Raw genomic sequence first — 20569 nt, forward strand, 5'->3', positions numbered from 1 at the left:
TCCGGGGTCAGGTTTTCTTTCAAAAAGGTGTGAGAAAACTTTGCTTCGTTTACTGTCAGACCGAAATAGTTCAGTTGGGAAGGCGTTTGACTGAAGATCCAGATGGTTCATGGCTCAATCCCGTGTTTCAGCAATTTTTGGTTATTTCGCGTTCCCTTCATTCTAAGGGTAGTGGCTGATTTTATATCGGGACAGTGGGCTGTTCAGCGGTTGCGTGATAATAATTTTCAACATGAATTGTTTTTAGATTAAGCTGTTACGTTCTGTTACGTTCTATTTACACTCTGCGCAGTGTTGTAGATGAACAGTGAACAATGTTTAAGCGATGTGATGCGTTCAATGTTTATGCAGTAAATCTGTCATCCAGTGTGAGTTGGAAACACAATCCCCGCAGAGTGAGCTTTCACGCAACGTTAACACAACTTGTGGCCGGTTAGCTCAGTTGGTTAGAGCGTGGTGCTAATAACGCCAAGGTCGCGGGTTCGATCCCCGTACGGGCCATTCCAGTGTTTTTCATAATTTTTATTCGGTTTTTAATCACGTTGAAAATCAAATCTTTATAATGAAACAAATCCACACAGAATCACAAGGGTTGGGAATTATTTGGAATAACAGTCATTGCTACTTGCCGACGGGGTGGAGAGGCACATCTTTCTGTTTATTTCTGTTTCTTGGTTTGCTGATAAACGATGAACCGGAGGCCTGTTCCCGTAAATGCTCAAAAGTAGGAACAGACAGCCAGAACGGTTCTGTCGCCTGGAGATGGGCAAAAGACTGCAGTTCAGGACAAAAACACTAAATGAAATGTTCACCCGGCACCGAGAGTGAAAAATCCCGAGAAAAGGACAGAATGAAATAGATTTCAGTGGATGCCTACCCGCACGTGATGCTGCGGATGCGCGGACATATCTTTGGTGTTCTCCACAAAAAATGCCATTTGCTCCGAACAGTTTTACCTGGCGCGAAATTGGTGAGACTTTGGAAGGAGCAAGCAGGAAAGACTGTGTTGGTCTGCTTGTTGGCAAGCAAATGTGTAGCAGCTTCCCTGGTGGTTTAGTGGTTAGGTTTCGGCGCTTTCACCGCTGCGGCCCGGGTTCGATTCCCGGTCAGGGAACATTGTATTTTCGGCGGTTTGACCTGCAAGGCTGTTCCTGAACAAATTCACAGCTCACTGCACTCTTGCTGCCCCAACCATCAGCAGCGCATCATTCGTTGTAGTGATACAGCACACACTTCTGTGCCTTCCGTTTCAAAGTCAGCAGTAAATGAGGAGATCTCGCTCTCGCTCAACTGGTGCTGATTGACACCGTAAATGTTGCCAATCATGGCTAACTTTAGCCTTCCGTGTACATTTTTGCGGCACATCACTCTAGCTTACCATCTGTCAATGCATTGCCAGTGTGGAAATATTCAGCATTTTAAACTTAGCAACGTCTGCAAGACTGGAATCAGTGAATGCCTGGGCCATGGCCACTGATAACTTATCCCGAGCATTCATTTGGCCTGGGCCCCTCCTATATTGCACATTGGCTCACTGTGTGTCTATGTTTAGCGTTCACAGGCAATTTACAAGCTCTGAATTTCCCAGCAGTGAATTCATGGAGTGATTGATCTAACCGATATTCAACATCAGTATTGTTAAGTCTCAAACAGTTATAAACTCTCCAGTATATTTCACTGTGTCTTCAAGACGGTGAGATCGAGCCTGTTGTGCAAGCTTTGTTTCTTTATGAACACTTCAGCAGAACATTAAATCAACATGTGGAATTGAATTGCTGATTGACACTGTAAATTTGCCAACATTTAACTGCAGTGTGAGAACAATCACCGTTATAATTAGGCTTCCATTACGTTCTTGCACGACATCACCCTAAGTAACCTAGTTGATCACAGCACAGATATCAGTTAATTCATTGCCAGTGCGAAAAAATACACATTTTGAACTTAGCAACGTGTACAAGACCATTGCCTGGATCGTGGGCACTGATAACGGAACATGAGCATTAAGATTTTCGGTATCATTATACTTTACATTGACACAACCTGAGCTCTGAGATGTGTTTTGGACCCATTGCCCCGAAACGAGGACAGAGTGGGTGGGGCAATTCCTTCCGGGGTCAGGTTTTCTTTCAAAAAGGTGTGAGAAAACTTTGCTTCGTTTACTGTCAGACCGAAATAGTTCAGTTGGGAAGGCGTTTGACTGAAGATCCAGATGGTTCATGGCTCAATCCCGTGTTTCAGCAATTTTTGGTTATTTCGCGTTCCCTTCATTCTAAGGGTAGTGGCTGATTTTATATCGGGACAGTGGGCTGTTCAGCGGTTGCGTGATAATAATTTTCAACATGAATTGTTTTTAGATTAAGCTGTTACGTTCTGTTACGTTCTATTTACACTCTGCGCAGTGTTGTAGATGAACAGTGAACAATGTTTAAGCGATGTGATGCGTTCAATGTTTATGCAGTAAATCTGTCATCCAGTGTGAGTTGGAAACACAATCCCCGCAGAGTGAGCTTTCACGCAACGTTAACACAACTTGTGGCCGGTTAGCTCAGTTGGTTAGAGCGTGGTGCTAATAACGCCAAGGTCGCGGGTTCGATCCCCGTACGGGCCATTCCAGTGTTTTTCATAATTTTTATTCGGTTTTTAATCACGTTGAAAATCAAATCTTTATAATGAAACAAATCCACACAGAATCACAAGGGTTGGGAATTATTTGGAATAACAGTCATTGCTACTTGCCGACGGGGTGGAGAGGCACATCTTTCTGTTTATTTCTGTTTCTTGGTTTGCTGATAAACGATGAACCGGAGGCCTGTTCCCGTAAATGCTCAAAAGTAGGAACAGACAGCCAGAACGGTTCTGTCGCCTGGAGATGGGCAAAAGACTGCAGTTCAGGACAAAAACACTAAATGAAATGTTCACTCGGCACCGAGAGTGAAAAATCCCGAGAAAAGGACAGAATGAAATAGATTTCAGTGGATGCCTACCCGCACGTGATGCTGCGGATGCGCGGACATATCTTTGGTGTTCTCCACAAAAAATGCCATTTGCTCCGAACAGTTTTACCTGGCGCGAAAGTGGTGAGACTTTGGAAGGAGCAAGCAGGAAAGACTGTGTTGGTCTGCTTGTTGGCAAGCAAATGTGTAGCAGCTTCCCTGGTGGTTTAGTGGTTAGGTTTCGGCGCTTTCACCGCTGCGGCCCGGGTTCGATTCCCGGTCAGGGAACATTGTATTTTCGGCCGTTTGACCTGCAAGGCTGTTCCTGAACAAATTCACAGCTCACTGCAGTCTTGCTGCCCCAACCATCAGCAGCGCATCATTCGTTGTAGTGATACAGCACACACTTCTGTGCCTTCCGTTTCAAAGTCAGCAGTAAATGAGGAGATCTCGCTCTCGCTCAACTGGTGCTGATTGACACCGTAAATGTTGCCAATCATGGCTAACTTTAGCCTTCCGTGTACATTTTTGCGGCACATCACTCTAGCTTACCATCTGTCAATGCATTGCCAGTGTGGAAATATTCAGCATTTTAAACTTAGCAACGTCTGCAAGACTGGAATCAGTGAATGCCTGGGCCATGGCCACTGATAACTTATCCCGAGCATTCATTTGGCCTGGGCCCCTCCTATATTGCACATTGGCTCACTGTGTGTCTATGTTTAGCGTTCACAGGCAATTTACAAGCTCTGAATTTCCCAGCAGTGAATTCATGGAGTGATTGATCTAACCGATATTCAACATCAGTATTGTTAAGTCTCAAACAGTTATAAACTCTCCAGTATATTTCACTGTGTCTTCAAGACGGTGAGATCGAGCCTGTTGTGCAAGCTTTGTTTCTTTATGAACACTTCAGCAGAACATTAAATCAACATGTGGAATTGAATTGCTGATTGACACTGTAAATTTGCCAACATTTAACTGCAGTGTGAGAACAATCACCGTTATAATTAGGCTTCCATTACGTTCTTGCACGACATCACCCTAAGTAACCTAGTTGATCACAGCACAGATATCAGTTAATTCATTGCCAGTGCGAAAAAATACACATTTTGAACTTAGCAACGTGTACAAGACCATTGCCTGGATCGTGGGCACTGATAACGGAACATGAGCATTAAGATTTTCGGTATCATTATACTTTACATTGACACAACCTGAGCTCTGAGATGTGTTTTGGACCCATTGCCCCGAAACGAGGACAGAGTGGGTGGGGCAATTCCTTCCGGGGTCAGGTTTTCTTTCAAAAAGGTGTGAGAAAACTTTGCTTCGTTTACTGTCAGACCGAAATAGTTCAGTTGGGAAGGCGTTTGACTGAAGATCCAGATGGTTCATGGCTCAATCCCGTGTTTCAGCAATTTTTGGTTATTTCGCGTTCCCTTCATTCTAAGGGTAGTGGCTGATTTTATATCGGGACAGTGGGCTGTTCAGCGGTTGCGTGATAATAATTTTCAACATGAATTGTTTTTAGATTAAGCTGTTACGTTCTGTTACGTTCTATTTACACTCTGCGCAGTGTTGTAGATGAACAGTGAACAATGTTTAAGCGATGTGATGCGTTCAATGTTTATGCAGTAAATCTGTCATCCAGTGTGAGTTGGAAACACAATCCCCGCAGAGTGAGCTTTCACGCAACGTTAACACAACTTGTGGCCGGTTAGCTCAGTTGGTTAGAGCGTGGTGCTAATAACGCCAAGGTCGCGGGTTCGATCCCCGTACGGGCCATTCCAGTGTTTTTCATAATTTTTATTCGGTTTTTAATCACGTTGAAAATCAAATCTTTATAATGAAACAAATCCACACAGAATCACAAGGGTTGGGAATTATTTGGAATAACAGTCATTGCTACTTGCCGACGGGGTGGAGAGGCACATCTTTCTGTTTATTTCTGTTTCTTGGTTTGCTGATAAACGATGAACCGGAGGCCTGTTCCCGTAAATGCTCAAAAGTAGGAACAGACAGCCAGAACGGTTCTGTCGCCTGGAGATGGGCAAAAGACTGCAGTTCAGGACAAAAACACTAAATGAAATGTTCACCCGGCACCGAGAGTGAAAAATCCCGAGAAAAGGACAGAATGAAATAGATTTCAGTGGATGCCTACCCGCACGTGATGCTGCGGATGCGCGGACATATCTTTGGTGTTCTCCACAAAAAATGCCATTTGCTCCGAACAGTTTTACCTGGCGCGAAAGTGGTGAGACTTTGGAAGGAGCAAGCAGGAAAGACTGTGTTGGTCTGCTTGTTGGCAAGCAAATGTGTAGCAGCTTCCCTGGTGGTTTAGTGGTTAGGTTTCGGCGCTTTCACCGCTGCGGCCCGGGTTCGATTCCCGGTCAGGGAACATTGTATTTTCGGCCGTTTGACCTGCAAGGCTGTTCCTGAACAAATTCACAGCTCACTGCACTCTTGCTGCCCCAACCATCAGCAGCGCATCATTCGTTGTGTTGATACAGCACACACTTCTGTGCCTTCCGTTCAAAGTCAGCAGTAAATGAGGAGATCTCGCTCTCGCTCAACTGGTGCTGATTGACACCGTAAATGTTGCCAATCATGGCAAACTTTAGCCTTCCGTGTACATTTTTGCGGCACATCACTCTAGCTTACCATCTGTCAATGCATTGCCAGTGTGGAAATATTCAGCATTTTAAACTTAGCAACGTCTGCAAGACTGGAATCAGTGAATGCCTGGGCCATGGCCACTGATAACTTATCCCGAGCATTCATTTGGCCTGGGCCCCTCCTATATTGCACATTGGCTCACTGTGTGTCTATGTTTAGCGTTCACAGGCAATTTACAAGCTCTGAATTTCCCAGCAGTGAATTCATGGAGTGATTGATCTAACCGATATTCAACATCAGTATTGTTAAGTCTCAAACAGTTATAAACTCTCCAGTATATTTCACTGTGTCTTCAAGACGGTGAGATCGAGCCTGTTGTGCAAGCTTTGTTTCTTTATGAACACTTCAGCAGAACATTAAATCAACATGTGGAATTGAATTGCTGATTGACACTGTAAATTTGCCAACATTTAACTGCAGTGTGAGAACAATCACCGTTATAATTAGGCTTCCATTACGTTCTTGCACGACATCACCCTAAGTAACCTAGTTGATCACAGCACAGATATCAGTTAATTCATTGCCAGTGCGAAAAAATACACATTTTGAACTTAGCAACGTGTACAAGACCATTGCCTGGATCGTGGGCACTGATAACGGAACATGAGCATTAAGATTTTCGGTATCATTATACTTTACATTGACACAACCTGAGCTCTGAGATGTGTTTTGGACCCATTGCCCCGAAACGAGGACAGAGTGGGTGGGGCAATTCCTTCCGGGGTCAGGTTTTCTTTCAAAAAGGTGTGAGAAAACTTTGCTTCGTTTACTGTGAGACCGAAATAGTTCAGTTGGGAAGGCGTTTGACTGAAGATCCAGATGGTTCATGGCTCAATCCCGTGTTTCAGCAATTTTTGGTTATTTCGCGTTCCCTTCATTCTAAGGGTAGTGGCTGATTTTATATCGGGACAGTGGGCTGTTCAGCGGTTGCGTGATAATAATTTTCAACATGAATTGTTTTTAGATTAAGCTGTTACGTTCTGTTACGTTCTATTTACACTCTGCGCAGTGTTGTAGATGAACAGTGAACAATGTTTAAGCGATGTGATGCGTTCAATGTTTATGCAGTAAATCTGTCATCCAGTGTGAGTTGGAAACACAATCCCCGCAGAGTGAGCTTTCACGCAACGTTAACACAACTTGTGGCCGGTTAGCTCAGTTGGTTAGAGCGTGGTGCTAATAACGCCAAGGTCGCGGGTTCGATCCCCGTACGGGCCATTCCAGTGTTTTTCATAATTTTTATTCGGTTTTTAATCACGTTGAAAATCAAATCTTTATAATGAAACAAATCCACACAGAATCACAAGGGTTGGGAATTATTTGGAATAACAGTCATTGCTACTTGCCGACGGGGTGGAGAGGCACATCTTTCTGTTTATTTCTGTTTCTTGGTTTGCTGATAAACGATGAACCGGAGGCCTGTTCCCGTAAATGCTCAAAAGTAGGAACAGACAGCCAGAACGGTTCTGTCGCCTGGAGATGGGCAAAAGACTGCAGTTCAGGACAAAAACACTAAATGAAATGTTCACCCGGCACCGAGAGTGAAAAATCCCGAGAAAAGGACAGAATGAAATAGATTTCAGTGGATGCCTACCCGCACGTGATGCTGCGGATGCGCGGACATATCTTTGGTGTTCTCCACAAAAAATGCCATTTGCTCCGAACAGTTTTACCTGGCGCGAAAGTGGTGAGACTTTGGAAGGAGCAAGCAGGAAAGACTGTGTTGGTCTGCTTGTTGGCAAGCAAATGTGTAGCAGCTTCCCTGGTGGTTTAGTGGTTAGGTTTCGGCGCTTTCACCGCTGCGGCCCGGGTTCGATTCCCGGTCAGGGAACATTGTATTTTCGGCCGTTTGACCTGCAAGGCTGTTCCTGAACAAATTCACAGCTCACTGCACTCTTGCTGCCCCAACCATCAGCAGCGCATCATTCGTTGTAGTGATACAGCACACACTTCTGTGCCTTCCGTTTCAAAGTCAGCAGTAAATGAGGAGATCTCGCTCTCGCTCAACTGGTGCTGATTGACACCGTAAATGTTGCCAATCATGGCAAACTTTAGCCTTCCGTGTACATTTTTGCGGCACATCACTCTAGCTTACCATCTGTCAATGCATTGCCAGTGTGGAAATATTCAGCATTTTAAACTTAGCAACGTCTGCAAGACTGGAATCAGTGAATGCCTGGGCCATGGCCACTGATAACTTATCCCGAGCATTCATTTGGCCTGGGCCCCTCCTATATTGCACATTGGCTCACTGTGTGTCTATGTTTAGCGTTCACAGGCAATTTACAAGCTCTGAATTTCCCAGCAGTGAATTCATGGAGTGATTGATCTAACCGATATTCAACATCAGTATTGTTAAGTCTCAAACAGTTATAAACTCTCCAGTATATTTCACTGTGTCTTCAAGACGGTGAGATCGAGCCTGTTGTGCAAGCTTTGTTTCTTTATGAACACTTCAGCAGAACATTAAATCAACATGTGGAATTGAATTGCTGATTGACACTGTAAATTTGCCAACATTTAACTGCAGTGTGAGAACAATCACCGTTATAATTAGGCTTCCATTACGTTCTTGCACGACATCACCCTAAGTAACCTAGTTGATCACAGCACAGATATCAGTTAATTCATTGCCAGTGCGAAAAAATACACATTTTGAACTTAGCAACGTGTACAAGACCATTGCCTGGATCGTGGGCACTGATAACGGAACATGAGCATTAAGATTTTCGGTATCATTATACTTTACATTGACACAACCTGAGCTCTGAGATGTGTTTTGGACCCATTGCCCCGAAACGAGGACAGAGTGGGTGGGGCAATTCCTTCCGGGGTCAGGTTTTCTTTCAAAAAGGTGTGAGAAAACTTTGCTTCGTTTACTGTCAGACCGAAATAGTTCAGTTGGGAAGGCGTTTGACTGAAGATCCAGATGGTTCATGGCTCAATCCCGTGTTTCAGCAATTTTTGGTTATTTCGCGTTCCCTTCATTCTAAGGGTAGTGGCTGATTTTATATCGGGACAGTGGGCTGTTCAGCGGTTGCGTGATAATAATTTTCAACATGAATTGTTTTTAGATTAAGCTGTTACGTTCTGTTACGTTCTATTTACACTCTGCGCAGTGTTGTAGATGAACAGTGAACAATGTTTAAGCGATGTGATGCGTTCAATGTTTATGCAGTAAATCTGTCATCCAGTGTGAGTTGGAAACACAATCCCCGCAGAGTGAGCTTTCACGCAACGTTAACACAACTTGTGGCCGGTTAGCTCAGTTGGTTAGAGCGTGGTGCTAATAACGCCAAGGTCGCGGGTTCGATCCCCGTACGGGCCATTCCAGTGTTTTTCATAATTTTTATTCGGTTTTTAATCACGTTGAAAATCAAATCTTTATAATGAAACAAATCCACACAGAATCACAAGGGTTGGGAATTATTTGGAATAACAGTCATTGCTACTTGCCGACGGGGTGGAGAGGCACATCTTTCTGTTTATTTCTGTTTCTTGGTTTGCTGATAAACGATGAACCGGAGGCCTGTTCCCGTAAATGCTCAAAAGTAGGAACAGACAGCCAGAACGGTTCTGTCGCCTGGAGATGGGCAAAAGACTGCAGTTCAGGACAAAAACACTAAATGAAATGTTCACCCGGCACCGAGAGTGAAAAATCCCGAGAAAAGGACAGAATGAAATAGATTTCAGTGGATGCCTACCCGCACGTGATGCTGCGGATGCGCGGACATATCTTTGGTGTTCTCCACAAAAAATGCCATTTGCTCCGAACAGTTTTACCTGGCGCGAAAGTGGTGAGACTTTGGAAGGAGCAAGCAGGAAAGACTGTGTTGGTCTGCTTGTTGGCAAGCAAATGTGTAGCAGCTTCCCTGGTGGTTTAGTGGTTAGGTTTCGGCGCTTTCACCGCTGCGGCCCGGGTTCGATTTCCGGTCAGGGAACATTGTATTTTCGGCGGTTTGACCTGCAAGGCTGTTCCTGAACAAATTCACAGCTCACTGCACTCTTGCTGCCCCAACCATCAGCAGCGCATCATTCGTTGTAGTGATACAGCACACACTTCTGTGCCTTCCGTTTCAAAGTCAGCAGTAAATGAGGAGATCTCGCTCTCGCTCAACTGGTGCTGATTGACACCGTAAATGTTGCCAATCATGGCTAACTTTAGCCTTCCGTGTACATTTTTGCGGCACATCACTCTAGCTTACCATCTGTCAATGCATTGCCAGTGTGGAAATATTCAGCATTTTAAACTTAGCAACGTCTGCAAGACTGGAATCAGTGAATGCCTGGGCCATGGCCACTGATAACTTATCCCGAGCATTCATTTGGCCTGGGCCCCTCCTATATTGCACATTGGCTCACTGTGTGTCTATGTTTAGCGTTCACAGGCAATTTACAATCTCTGAATTTCCCAGCAGTGAATTCATGGAGTGATTGATCTAACCGATATTCAACATCAGTATTGTTAAGTCTCAAACAGTTATAAACTCTCCAGTATATTTCACTGTGTCTTCAAGACGGTGAGATCGAGCCTGTTGTGCAAGCTTTGTTTCTTTATGAACACTTCAGCAGAACATTAAATCAACATGTGGAATTGAATTGCTGATTGACACTGTAAATTTGCCAACATTTAACTGCAGTGTGAGAACAATCACCGTTATAATTAGGCTTCCATTACGTTCTTGCACGACATTACCCTAAGTAACCTAGTTGATCACAGCACAGATATCAGTTAATTCATTGCCAGTGCGAAAAAATACACATTTTGAACTTAGCAACGTGTACAAGACCATTGCCTGGATCGTGGGCACTGATAACGGAACATGAGCATTAAGATTTTCGGTAGCATTATACTTTACATTGACACAACCTGAGCTCTGAGATGTGTTTTGGACCCATTGCCCCGAAACGAGGACAGAGTGGGTGGGGCAATTCCTTCCGGGGTCAGGTTTTCTTTCAAAAAGGTGTGAGAAAACTTTGCTTCGTTTACTGTCAGACCGAAATAGTTCAGTTGGGAAGGCGTTTGACTGAAGATCCAGATGGTTCATGGCTCAATCCCGTGTTTCAGCAATTTTTGGTTATTTCGCGTTCCCTTCATTCTAAGGGTAGTGGCTGATTTTATATCGGGACAGTGGGCTGTTCAGCGGTTGCGTGATAATAATTTTCAACATGAATTGTTTTTAGATTAAGCTGTTACGTTCTGTTACGTTCTATTTACACTCTGCGCAGTGTTGTAGATGAACAGTGAACAATGTTTAAGCGATGTGATGCGTTCAATGTTTATGCAGTAAATCTGTCATCCAGTGTGAGTTGGAAACACAATCCCCGCAGAGTGAGCTTTCACGCAACGTTAACACAACTTGTGGCCGGTTAGCTCAGTTGGTTAGAGCGTGGTGCTAATAACGCCAAGGTCGCGGGTTCGATCCCCGTGCGGGCCATTCCAGTGTTTTTCATAATTTTTATTCGGTTTTTAATCACGTTGAAAATCAAATCTTTATAATGAAACAAATCCACACAGAATCACAAGGGTTGGGAATTATTTGGAATAACAGTCATTGCTACTTGCCGACGGGGTGGAGAGGCACATCTTTCTGTTTATTTCTGTTTCTTGGTTTGCTGATAAACGATGAACCGGAGGCCTGTTCCCGTAAATGCTCAAAAGTAGGAACAGACAGCCAGAACGGTTCTGTCGCCTGGAGATGGGCAAAAGACTGCAGTTCAGGACAAAAACACTAAATGAAATGTTCACCCGGCACCGAGAGTGAAAAATCCCGAGAAAAGGACAGAATGAAATAGATTTCAGTGGATGCCTACCCGCACGTGATGCTGCGGATGCGCGGACATATCTTTGGTGTTCTCCACAAAAAATGCCATTTGCTCCGAACAGTTTTCCCTGGCGCGAAAGTGGTGAGACTTTGGAAGGAGCAAGCAGGAAAGACTGTGTTGGTCTGCTTGTTGGCAAGCAAATGTGTAGCAGCTTCCCTGATGGTTTAGTGGTTAGGTTTCGGCGCTTTCACCGCTGCGGCCCGGGTTCGATTCCCGGTCAGGGAACATTGTATTTTCGGCCGTTTGACCTGCAAGGCTGTTCCTGAACAAATTCACAGCTCACTGCACTCTTGCTGCCCCAACCATCAGCAGCGCATCATTCGTTGTAGTGATACAGCACACACTTCTGTGCCTTCCGTTTCAAAGTCAGCAGTAAATGAGGAGATCTCGCTCTCGCTCAACTGGTGCTGATTGACACCGTAAATGTTGCCAATCATGGCTAACTTTAGCCTTCCGTGTACATTTTTGCGGCACATCACTCTAGCTTACCATCTGTCAATGCATTGCCAGTGTGGAAATATTCAGCATTTTAAACTTAGCAACGTCTGCAAGACTGGAATCAGTGAATGCCTGGGCCATGGCCACTGATAACTTATCCCGAGCATTCATTTGGCCTGGGCCCCTCCTATATTGCACATTGGCTCACTGTGTGTCTATGTTTAGCGTTCACAGGCAATTTACAAGCTCTGAATTTCCCAGCAGTGAATTCATGGAGTGATTGATCTAACCGATATTCAACATCAGTATTGTTAAGTCTCAAACAGTTATAAACTCTCCAGTATATTTCACTGTGTCTTCAAGACGGTTAGATCGAGCCTGTTGTGCAAGCTTTGTTTCTTTATGAACACTTCAGCAGAACATTAAATCAACATGTGGAATTGAATTGCTGATTGACACTGTAAATTTGCCAACATTTAACTGCAGTGTGAGAACAATCACCGTTATAATTAGGCTTCCATTACGTTCTTGCACGACATCACCCTAAGTAACCTAGTTGATCACATCACAGATATCAGTTAATTCATTGCCAGTGCGAAAAAATACACATTTTGAACTTAGCAACGTGTACAAGACCATTGCCTGGATCGTGGGCACTGATAACGGAACATGAGCATTAAGATTTTCGGTATCATTATACTTTACATTGACACAACCTGAGCTCTGAGATGTGTTTTGGACCCATTGCCCCGAAACGAGGACAGAGTGGGTGGGGCAATTCCTTCCGGGGTCAGGTTTTCTTTCAAAAAGGTGTGAGAAAACTTTGCTTCGTTTACTGTCAGACCGAAATAGTTCAGTTGGGAAGGCGTTTGACTGAAGATCCAGATGGTTCATGGCTCAATCCCGTGTTTCAGCAATTTTTGGTTATTTCGCGTTCCCTTCATTCTAAGGGTAGTGGCTGATTTTATATCGGGACAGTGGGCTGTTCAGCGGTTGCGTGATAATAATTTTCAACATGAATTGTTTTTAGATTAAGCTGTTACGTTCTGTTACGTTCTATTTACACTCTGCGCAGTGTTGTAGATGAACAGTGAACAATGTTTAAGCGATGTGATGCGTTCAATGTTTATGCAGTAAATCTGTCATCCAGTGTGAGTTGGAAACACAATCCCCGCAGAGTGAGCTTTCACGCAACGTTAACACAACTTGTGGCCGGTTAGCTCAGTTGGTTAGAGCGTGGTGCTAATAACGCCAAGGTCGCGGGTTCGATCCCCGTACGGGCCATTCCAGTGTTTTTCATAATTTTTATTCGGTTTTTAATCACGTTGAAAATCAAATCTTTATAATGAAACAAATCCACACAGAATCACAAGGGTTGGGAATTATTTGGAATAACAGTCATTGCTACTTGCCGACGGGGTGGAGAGGCACATCTTTCTGTTTATTTCTGTTTCTTGGTTTGCTGATAAACGATGAACCGGAGGCCTGTTCCCGTAAATGCTCAAAAGTAGGAACAGACAGCCAGAACGGTTCTGTCGCCTGGAGATGGGCAAAAGACTGCAGTTCAGGACAAAAACACTAAATGAAATGTTCACCCGGCACCGAGAGTGAAAAATCCCGAGAAAAGGACAGAATGAAATAGATTTCAGTGGATGCCTACCCGCACGTGATGCTGCGGATGCGCGGACATATCTTTGGTGTTCTCCACAAAAAATGCCATTTGCTCCGAACAGTTTTACCTGGCGCGAAAGTGGTGAGACTTTGGAAGGAGCAAGCAGGAAAGACTGTGTTGGTCTGCTTGTTGGCAAGCAAATGTGTAGCAGCTTCCCTGGTGGTTTAGTGGTTAGGTTTCGGCGCTTTCACCGCTGCGGCCCGGGTTCGATTCCCGGTCAGGGAACATTGTATTTTCGGCCGTTTGACCTGCAAGGCTGTTCCTGAACAAATTCACAGCTCACTGCAGTCTTGCTGCCCCAACCATCAGCAGCGCATCATTCGTTGTAGTGATACAGCACACACTTCTGTGCCTTCCGTTTCAAAGTCAGCAGTAAATGAGGAGATCTCGCTCTCGCTCAACTGGTGCTGATTGACACCGTAAATGTTGCCAATCATGGCTAACTTTAGCCTTCCGTGTACATTTTTGCGGCACATCACTCTAGCTTACCATCTGTCAATGCATTGCCAGTGTGGAAATATTCAGCATTTTAAACTTAGCAACGTCTGCAAGACTGGAATCAGTGAATGCCTGGGCCATGGCCACTGATAACTTATCCCGAGCATTCATTTGGCTTGGGCCCCTCCTATATTGCACATTGGCTCACTGTGTGTCTATGTTTAGCGTTCACAGGCAATTTACAAGCTCTGAATTTCCCAGCAGTGAATTCATGGAGTGATTGATCTAACCGATATTCAACATCAGTATTGTTAAGTCTCAAACAGTTATAAACTCTCCAGTATATTTCACTGTGTCTTCAAGACGGTGAGATCGAGCCTGTTGTGCAAGCTTTGTTTCTTTATGAACACTTCAGCAGAACATTAAATCAACATGTGGAATTGAATTGCTGATTGACACTGTAAATTTGCCAACATTTAACTGCAGTGTGAGAACAATCACCGTTATAATTAGGCTTCCATTACGTTCTTGCACGACATCACCCTAAGTAACCTAGTTGATCACAGCACAGATATCAGTTAATTCATTGCCAGTGCGAAAAAATACACATTTTGAACTTAGCAACGTGTACAAGACCATTGCCTGGATCGTGGGCACTGATAACGGAACATGAGCATTAAGATTTTCGGTATCATTATACTTTACATTGACACAACCTGAGCTCTGAGATGTGTTTTGGACCCATTGCCCCGAAACGAGGACAGAGTGGGTGGGGCAATTCCTTCCGGGGTCAGGTTTTCTTTCAAAAAGGTGTGAGAAAACTTTGCTTCGTTCACTGTCAGACCGAAATAGTTCAGTTGGGAAGGCGTTTGATTGAAGATCCAGATGGTTCATGGCTCAATCCCGTGTTTCAGCAATTTTTGGTTATTTCGCGTTCCCTTCATTCTAAGGGTAGTGGCTGATTTTATATCGGGACAGTGGGCTGTTCAGCGGTTGCGTGATAATAATTTTCAACATGAATTGTTTTTAGATTAAGCTGTTACGTTCTGTTACGTTCTATTTACACTCTGTGCAGTGTTGTAGATGAACAGTGAACAATGTTTAAGCGATGTGATGCGTTCAATGTTTATGCAGTAAATCTGTCATCCAGTGTGAGTTGGAAACACAATCCCCGCAGAGTGAGCTTTCACGCAACGTTAACACAACTTGTGGCCGGGTAGCTCAGTTGGTTAGAGCGTGGTGCTAATAACGCCAAGGTCGCGGGTTCGATCCCCGTACGGGCCATGCCAGTGTTTTTCATAATTTTTATTCGGTTTTTGGTCACGTTGAAAATCAAATCTTTATAATGAAACAAATCCACACAGAATCACAAGGGTTGGGAATTATTTGGAATAACAGTCATTGCTACTTGCCGACGGGGTGGAGAGGCACATCTTTCTGTTTATTTCTGTTTCTTGGTTTGCTGATAAACGTTGAACCGGAGGCCAGTTCCCGTAAATGCTCAAAAGTAGGAACAGACAGCCAGAACGGTTCTGTCGCCTGGAGATGGGCAAAAGACTGCAGTTCAGGACAAAAACACTAAATGAAATGTTCACCCGGCACCGAGAGTGAAAAATCCCGAGAAAAGGACAGAATGAAATAGATTTCAGTGGATGCCTACCCGCACGTGATGCTGCGGATGCGCGGACATATCTTTGGTGTTCTCCACAAAAAATGCCATTTGCTCCGAACAGTTTTACCTGGCGCGAAAGTGGTGAGACTTTGGAAGGAGCAAGCAGTAAAGACTGTGTTGGTCTGCTTGTTGGCAAGCAAATGTGTAGCAGCTTCCCTGGTGGTTTAGTGGTTAGGTTTCGGCGCTTTCACCGCTGCGGCCCGGGTTCGATTCCCGGTCAGGGAACATTGTATTTTCGGCCGTTTGACCTGCAAGGCTGTTCCTGAACAAATTCACAGCTCACTGCAGTCTTGCTGCCCCAACCATCAGCAGCGCATCATTCGTTGTAGTGATACAGCACACACTTCTGTGCCTTCCGTTTCAAAGTCAGCAGTAAATGAGGAGATCTCGCTCTCGCTCAACTGGTGCTGATTGACACCGTAAATGTTGCCAATCATGGCTAACTTTAGCCTTCCGTGTACATTTTTGCGGCACATCACTCTAGCTTACCATCTGTCAATGCATTGCCAGTGTGGAAATATTCAGCATTTTAAACTTAGCAACGTCTGCAAGACTGGAATCAGTGAATGCCTGGGCCATGGCCACTGATAACTTATCCCGAGCATTCATTTGGCCTGGGCCCCTCCTATATTGCACATTGGCTCACTGTGTGTCTATGTTTAGCGTTCACAGGCAATTTACAAGCTCTGAATTTCCCAGCAGTGAATTCATGGAGTGATTGATCTAACCGATATTCAACATCAGTATTGTTAAGTCTCAAACAGTTATAAACTCTCCAGTATATTTCACTGTGTCTTCAAGACGGTGAGATCGAGCCTGTTGTGCAAGCTTTGTTTCTTTATGAACACTTCAGCAGAACATTAAATCAACATGTGGAATTGAATTGCTGATTGACACTGTAAATTTGCCAACATTTAACTGCAGTGTGAGAACAATCACCGTTATAATTAGGCTTCCATTACGTTCTTGCACGACATCACCCTAAGTAACCTAGTTGATCACAGCACAGATATCAGTTAATTCATTGCCAGTGCGAAAAAATACACATTTTGAACTTAGCAACGTGTACAAGACCATTGCCTGGATCGTGGGCACTGATAACGGAACATGAGCATTAAGATTTTCGGTATCATTATACTTTACATTGACACAACCTGAGCTCTGAGATGTGTTTTGGACCCATTGCCCCGAAACGAGGACAGAGTGGGTGGGGCAATTCCTTCCGGGGTCAGGTTTTCTTTCAAAAAGGTGTGAGAAAACTTTGCTTCGTTCACTGTCAGACCGAAATAGTTCAGTTGGGAAGGCGTTTGATTGAAGATCCAGATGGTTCATGGCTCAATCCCGTGTTTCAGCAATTTTTGGTTATTTCGCGTTCCCTTCATTCTAAGGGTAGTGGCTGATTTTATATCGGGACAGTGGGCTGTTCAGCGGTTGCGTGATAATAATTTTCAACATGAATTGTTTTTAGATTAAGCTGTTACGTTCTGTTACGTTCTATTTACACTCTGCGCAGTGTTGTAGATGAACAGTGAACAATGTTTAAGCGATGTGATGCGTTCAATGTTTATGCAGTAAATCTGTCATCCAGTGTGAGTTGGAAACACAATCCCCGCAGAGTGAGCTTTCACGCAACGTTAACACAACTTGTGGCCGGGTAGCTCAGTTGGTTAGAGCGTGGTGCTAATAACGCCAAGGTCGCGGGTTCGATCCCCGTACGGGCCATGCCAGTGTTTTTCATAATTTTTATTCGGTTTTTGGTCACGTTGAAAATCAAATCTTTATAATGGAACAAATCCACACAGAATCACAAGGGTTGGGAATTATTTGGAATAACAGTCATTGCTACTTGCCGACGGGGTGGAGAGGCACATCTTTCTGTTTATTTCTGTTTCTTGGTTTGCTGATAAACGATGAACCGGAGGCCTGTTCCCGTAAATGCTCAAAAGTAGGAACAGACAGCCAGACCGGTTCTGTCGCCTGGAGATGGGCAAAAGACTGCAGTTCAGGACAAAATACTAAATGAAATGTTCACCCGGCACCGAGAGTGAAAAATCCCGAGAAAAGGACAGAATGAAATAGATTTCAGTGGATGCCTACCCGCACGTGATGCTGCGGATGCGCGGACATATCTTTGGTGTTCTCCACAAAAAATGCCATTTGCTCCGAACAGTTTTACCTGGCGCGAAAGTGGTGAGACTTTGGAAGGAGCAAGCAGTAAAGACTGTGTTGGTCTGCTTGTTGGCAAGCAAATGTGTAGCAGCTTCCCTGGTGGTTTAGTGGTTAGGTTTCGGCGCTTTCACCGCTGCGGCCCGGGTTCGATTCCCGGTCAGGGAACATTGTATTTTCGGCGGTTTGACCTGCAAGGCTGTTCCTGAACAAATTCACAGCTCACTGCACTCTTGCTGCCCCAACCATCAGCAGCGCATCATTCGTTGTAGTGATACAGCACACACTTCTGTGCCTTCCGTTTCAAAGTCAGCAGTAAATGAGGAGATCTCGCTCTCGCTCAACTGGTGCTGATTGACACCGTAAATGTTGCCAATCATGGCTAACTTTAGCCTTCCGTGTACATTTTTGCGGCACATCACTCTAGCTTACCATCTGTCAATGCATTGCCAGTGTGGAAATATTCAGCATTTTAAACTTAGCAACGTCTGCAAGACTGGAATCAGTGAATGCCTGGGCCATGGCCACTGATAACTTATCCCGAGCATTCATTTGGCCTGGGCCCCTCCTATATTGCACATTGGCTCACTGTGTGTCTATGTTTAGCGTTCACAGGGAATTTACAAGCTCTGAATTTCCCAGCAGTGAATTCATGGAGTGATTGATCTAACCGATATTCAACATCAGTATTGTTAAGTCTCAAACAGTTATAAACTCTCCAGTATATTTCACTGTGTCTTCAAGACGGTGAGATCGAGCCTGTTGTGCAAGCTTTGTTTCTTTATGAACACTTCAGCAGAACATTAAATCATCATGTGGAATTGAATTGCTGATTGACACTGTAAATTTGCCAACATTTAACTGCAGTGTGACAACAATCACCGTTATAATTAGGCTTCCATTACGTTCTTGCACGACATCACCCTAAGTAACCTAGTTGATCACAGCACAGATATCAGTTAATTCATTGCCAGTGCGAAAAAATACACATTTTGAACTTAGCAACGTGTACAAGACCATTGCCTGGATCGTGGGCACTGATAACGGAACATGAGCATTAAGATTTTCGGTATCATTATACTTTACATTGACACAACCTGAGCTCTGAGATGTGTTTTGGACCCATTGCCCCGAAACGAGGACAGAGTGGGTGGGGCAATTCCTTCCGGGGTCAGGTTTTCTTTCAAAAAGGTGTGAGAAAACTTTGCTTCGTTCACTGTCAGACCGAAATAGTTCAGTTGGGAAGGCATTTGATTGAAGATCCAGATGGTTCATGGCTCAATCCCGTGTTTCAGCAATTTTTGGTTATTTCGCGTTCCCTTCATTCTAAGGGTAGTGGCTGATTTTATATCGGGACAGTGGGCTGTTCAGCGGTTGCGTGATAATAATTTTCAACATGAATTGTTTTTAGATTAAGCTGTTACGTTCTGTTACGTTCTATTTACACTCTGCGCAGTGTTGTAGATGAACAGTGAACAATGTTTAAGCGATGTGATGCGTTCAATGTTTATGCAGTAAATCTGTCATCCAGTGTGAGTTGGAAACACAATCCCCGCAGAGTGAGCTTTCACGCAACGTTAACACAACTTGTGGCCGGGTAGCTCAGTTGGTTAGAGCGTGGTGCTAATAACGCCAAGGTCGCGGGTTCGATCCCCGTACGGGCCATGCCAGTGTTTTTCATAATTTTTATTCGGTTTTAGGTCACGTTGAAAATCAAATCTTTATAATGAAACAAATCCACACAGAATCACAAGGGTTGGGAATTATTTGGAATAACAGTCATTGCTACTTGCCGACGGGGTGGAGAGGCACATCTTTCTGTTTATTTCTGTTTCTTGGTTTGCTGATAAACGATGAACCGGAGGCCTGTTCCCGTAAATGCTCAAAAGTAGGAACAGACAGCCAGAACGGTTCTGTCGCCTGGAGATGGGCAAAAGACTGCAGTTCAGGACAAAAACACTAAATGAAATGTTCACCCGGCACCGAGAGTGAAAAATCCCGAGAAAAGGACAGAATGAAATAGATTTCAGTGGATGCCTACCCGCACGTGATGCTGCGGATGCGCGGACATATCTTTGGTGTTCTCCACAAAAAATGCCATTTGCTCCGAACAGTTTTACCTGGCGCGAAAGTGGTGAGACTTTGGAAGGAGCAAGCAGTAAAGACTGTGTTGGTCTGCTTGTTGGCAAGCAAATGTGTAGCAGCTTCCCTGGTGGTTTAGTGGTTAGGTTTCGGCGCTTTCACCGCTGCGGCCCGGGTTCGATTCCCGGTCAGGGAACATTGTATTTTCGGCCGTTTGACCTGCAAGGCTGTTCCTGAACAAATTCACAGCTCACTGCAGTCTTGCTGCCCCAACCATCAGCAGCGCATCATTCGTTGTAGTGATACAGCACACACTTCTGTGCCTTCCGTTTCAAAGTCAGCAGTAAATGAGGAGATCTCGCTCTCGCTCAACTGGTGCTGATTGACACCGTAAATGTTGCCAATCATGGCTAACTTTAGCCTTCCGTGTACATTTTTGCGGCACATCACTCTAGCTTACCATCTGTCAATGCATTGCCAGTGTGGAAATATTCAGCATTTTAAACTTAGCAACGTCTGCAAGACTGGAATCAGTGAATGCCTGGGCCATGGCCACTGATAACTTATCCCGAGCATTCATTTGGCTTGGGCCCCTCCTATATTGCACATTGGCTCACTGTGTGTCTATGTTTAGCGTTCACAGGCAATTTACAAGCTCTGAAT

General features: G+C 44.4%; 19 non-coding genes across 19 annotated transcripts; all 19 read left to right on the forward strand.

The window, feature by feature from the left end:
- Nucleotides 1–427: 427 nt before the first annotated feature.
- Nucleotides 428–501, forward strand: trnai-aau (transfer RNA isoleucine (anticodon AAU)). Its single transcript has one exon. It is a non-coding gene; the product is annotated as a tRNA-Ile (tRNA).
- Nucleotides 502–1042: 541 nt separating this feature from the next.
- trnae-uuc (transfer RNA glutamic acid (anticodon UUC)) lies at nt 1043–1114 on the forward strand. Its single transcript has one exon. It is a non-coding gene; the product is annotated as a tRNA-Glu (tRNA).
- Nucleotides 1115–2537: 1423 nt separating this feature from the next.
- Nucleotides 2538–2611, forward strand: trnai-aau (transfer RNA isoleucine (anticodon AAU)). The gene has a single exon. It is a non-coding gene; the product is annotated as a tRNA-Ile (tRNA).
- A 541-nt stretch (nt 2612–3152) lies between these two features.
- trnae-uuc (transfer RNA glutamic acid (anticodon UUC)) lies at nt 3153–3224 on the forward strand. Its single transcript has one exon. It is a non-coding gene; the product is annotated as a tRNA-Glu (tRNA).
- Nucleotides 3225–4647: 1423 nt separating this feature from the next.
- On the forward strand, nt 4648–4721 carry trnai-aau (transfer RNA isoleucine (anticodon AAU)). The gene has a single exon. It is a non-coding gene; the product is annotated as a tRNA-Ile (tRNA).
- Nucleotides 4722–5262: 541 nt separating this feature from the next.
- trnae-uuc (transfer RNA glutamic acid (anticodon UUC)) lies at nt 5263–5334 on the forward strand. The gene has a single exon. It is a non-coding gene; the product is annotated as a tRNA-Glu (tRNA).
- A 1422-nt stretch (nt 5335–6756) lies between these two features.
- trnai-aau (transfer RNA isoleucine (anticodon AAU)) lies at nt 6757–6830 on the forward strand. Its single transcript has one exon. It is a non-coding gene; the product is annotated as a tRNA-Ile (tRNA).
- A 541-nt stretch (nt 6831–7371) lies between these two features.
- trnae-uuc (transfer RNA glutamic acid (anticodon UUC)) lies at nt 7372–7443 on the forward strand. The gene has a single exon. It is a non-coding gene; the product is annotated as a tRNA-Glu (tRNA).
- A 1423-nt stretch (nt 7444–8866) lies between these two features.
- trnai-aau (transfer RNA isoleucine (anticodon AAU)) lies at nt 8867–8940 on the forward strand. Its single transcript has one exon. It is a non-coding gene; the product is annotated as a tRNA-Ile (tRNA).
- A 2036-nt stretch (nt 8941–10976) lies between these two features.
- Nucleotides 10977–11050, forward strand: trnai-aau (transfer RNA isoleucine (anticodon AAU)). Its single transcript has one exon. It is a non-coding gene; the product is annotated as a tRNA-Ile (tRNA).
- A 541-nt stretch (nt 11051–11591) lies between these two features.
- On the forward strand, nt 11592–11663 carry trnae-uuc (transfer RNA glutamic acid (anticodon UUC)). The gene has a single exon. It is a non-coding gene; the product is annotated as a tRNA-Glu (tRNA).
- Nucleotides 11664–13086: 1423 nt separating this feature from the next.
- trnai-aau (transfer RNA isoleucine (anticodon AAU)) lies at nt 13087–13160 on the forward strand. Its single transcript has one exon. It is a non-coding gene; the product is annotated as a tRNA-Ile (tRNA).
- A 541-nt stretch (nt 13161–13701) lies between these two features.
- Nucleotides 13702–13773, forward strand: trnae-uuc (transfer RNA glutamic acid (anticodon UUC)). Its single transcript has one exon. It is a non-coding gene; the product is annotated as a tRNA-Glu (tRNA).
- Nucleotides 13774–15196: 1423 nt separating this feature from the next.
- On the forward strand, nt 15197–15270 carry trnai-aau (transfer RNA isoleucine (anticodon AAU)). The gene has a single exon. It is a non-coding gene; the product is annotated as a tRNA-Ile (tRNA).
- A 541-nt stretch (nt 15271–15811) lies between these two features.
- On the forward strand, nt 15812–15883 carry trnae-uuc (transfer RNA glutamic acid (anticodon UUC)). Its single transcript has one exon. It is a non-coding gene; the product is annotated as a tRNA-Glu (tRNA).
- Nucleotides 15884–17306: 1423 nt separating this feature from the next.
- On the forward strand, nt 17307–17380 carry trnai-aau (transfer RNA isoleucine (anticodon AAU)). The gene has a single exon. It is a non-coding gene; the product is annotated as a tRNA-Ile (tRNA).
- Nucleotides 17381–17920: 540 nt separating this feature from the next.
- trnae-uuc (transfer RNA glutamic acid (anticodon UUC)) lies at nt 17921–17992 on the forward strand. Its single transcript has one exon. It is a non-coding gene; the product is annotated as a tRNA-Glu (tRNA).
- Nucleotides 17993–19415: 1423 nt separating this feature from the next.
- Nucleotides 19416–19489, forward strand: trnai-aau (transfer RNA isoleucine (anticodon AAU)). Its single transcript has one exon. It is a non-coding gene; the product is annotated as a tRNA-Ile (tRNA).
- A 541-nt stretch (nt 19490–20030) lies between these two features.
- Nucleotides 20031–20102, forward strand: trnae-uuc (transfer RNA glutamic acid (anticodon UUC)). Its single transcript has one exon. It is a non-coding gene; the product is annotated as a tRNA-Glu (tRNA).
- Nucleotides 20103–20569: the final 467 nt, after the last annotated feature.

Source organism: Pristiophorus japonicus, unplaced genomic scaffold (genome assembly GCF_044704955.1).
Source record: "Pristiophorus japonicus isolate sPriJap1 unplaced genomic scaffold, sPriJap1.hap1 HAP1_SCAFFOLD_45, whole genome shotgun sequence".
Taxonomy (NCBI): Eukaryota; Metazoa; Chordata; class Chondrichthyes; family Pristiophoridae; genus Pristiophorus; species Pristiophorus japonicus.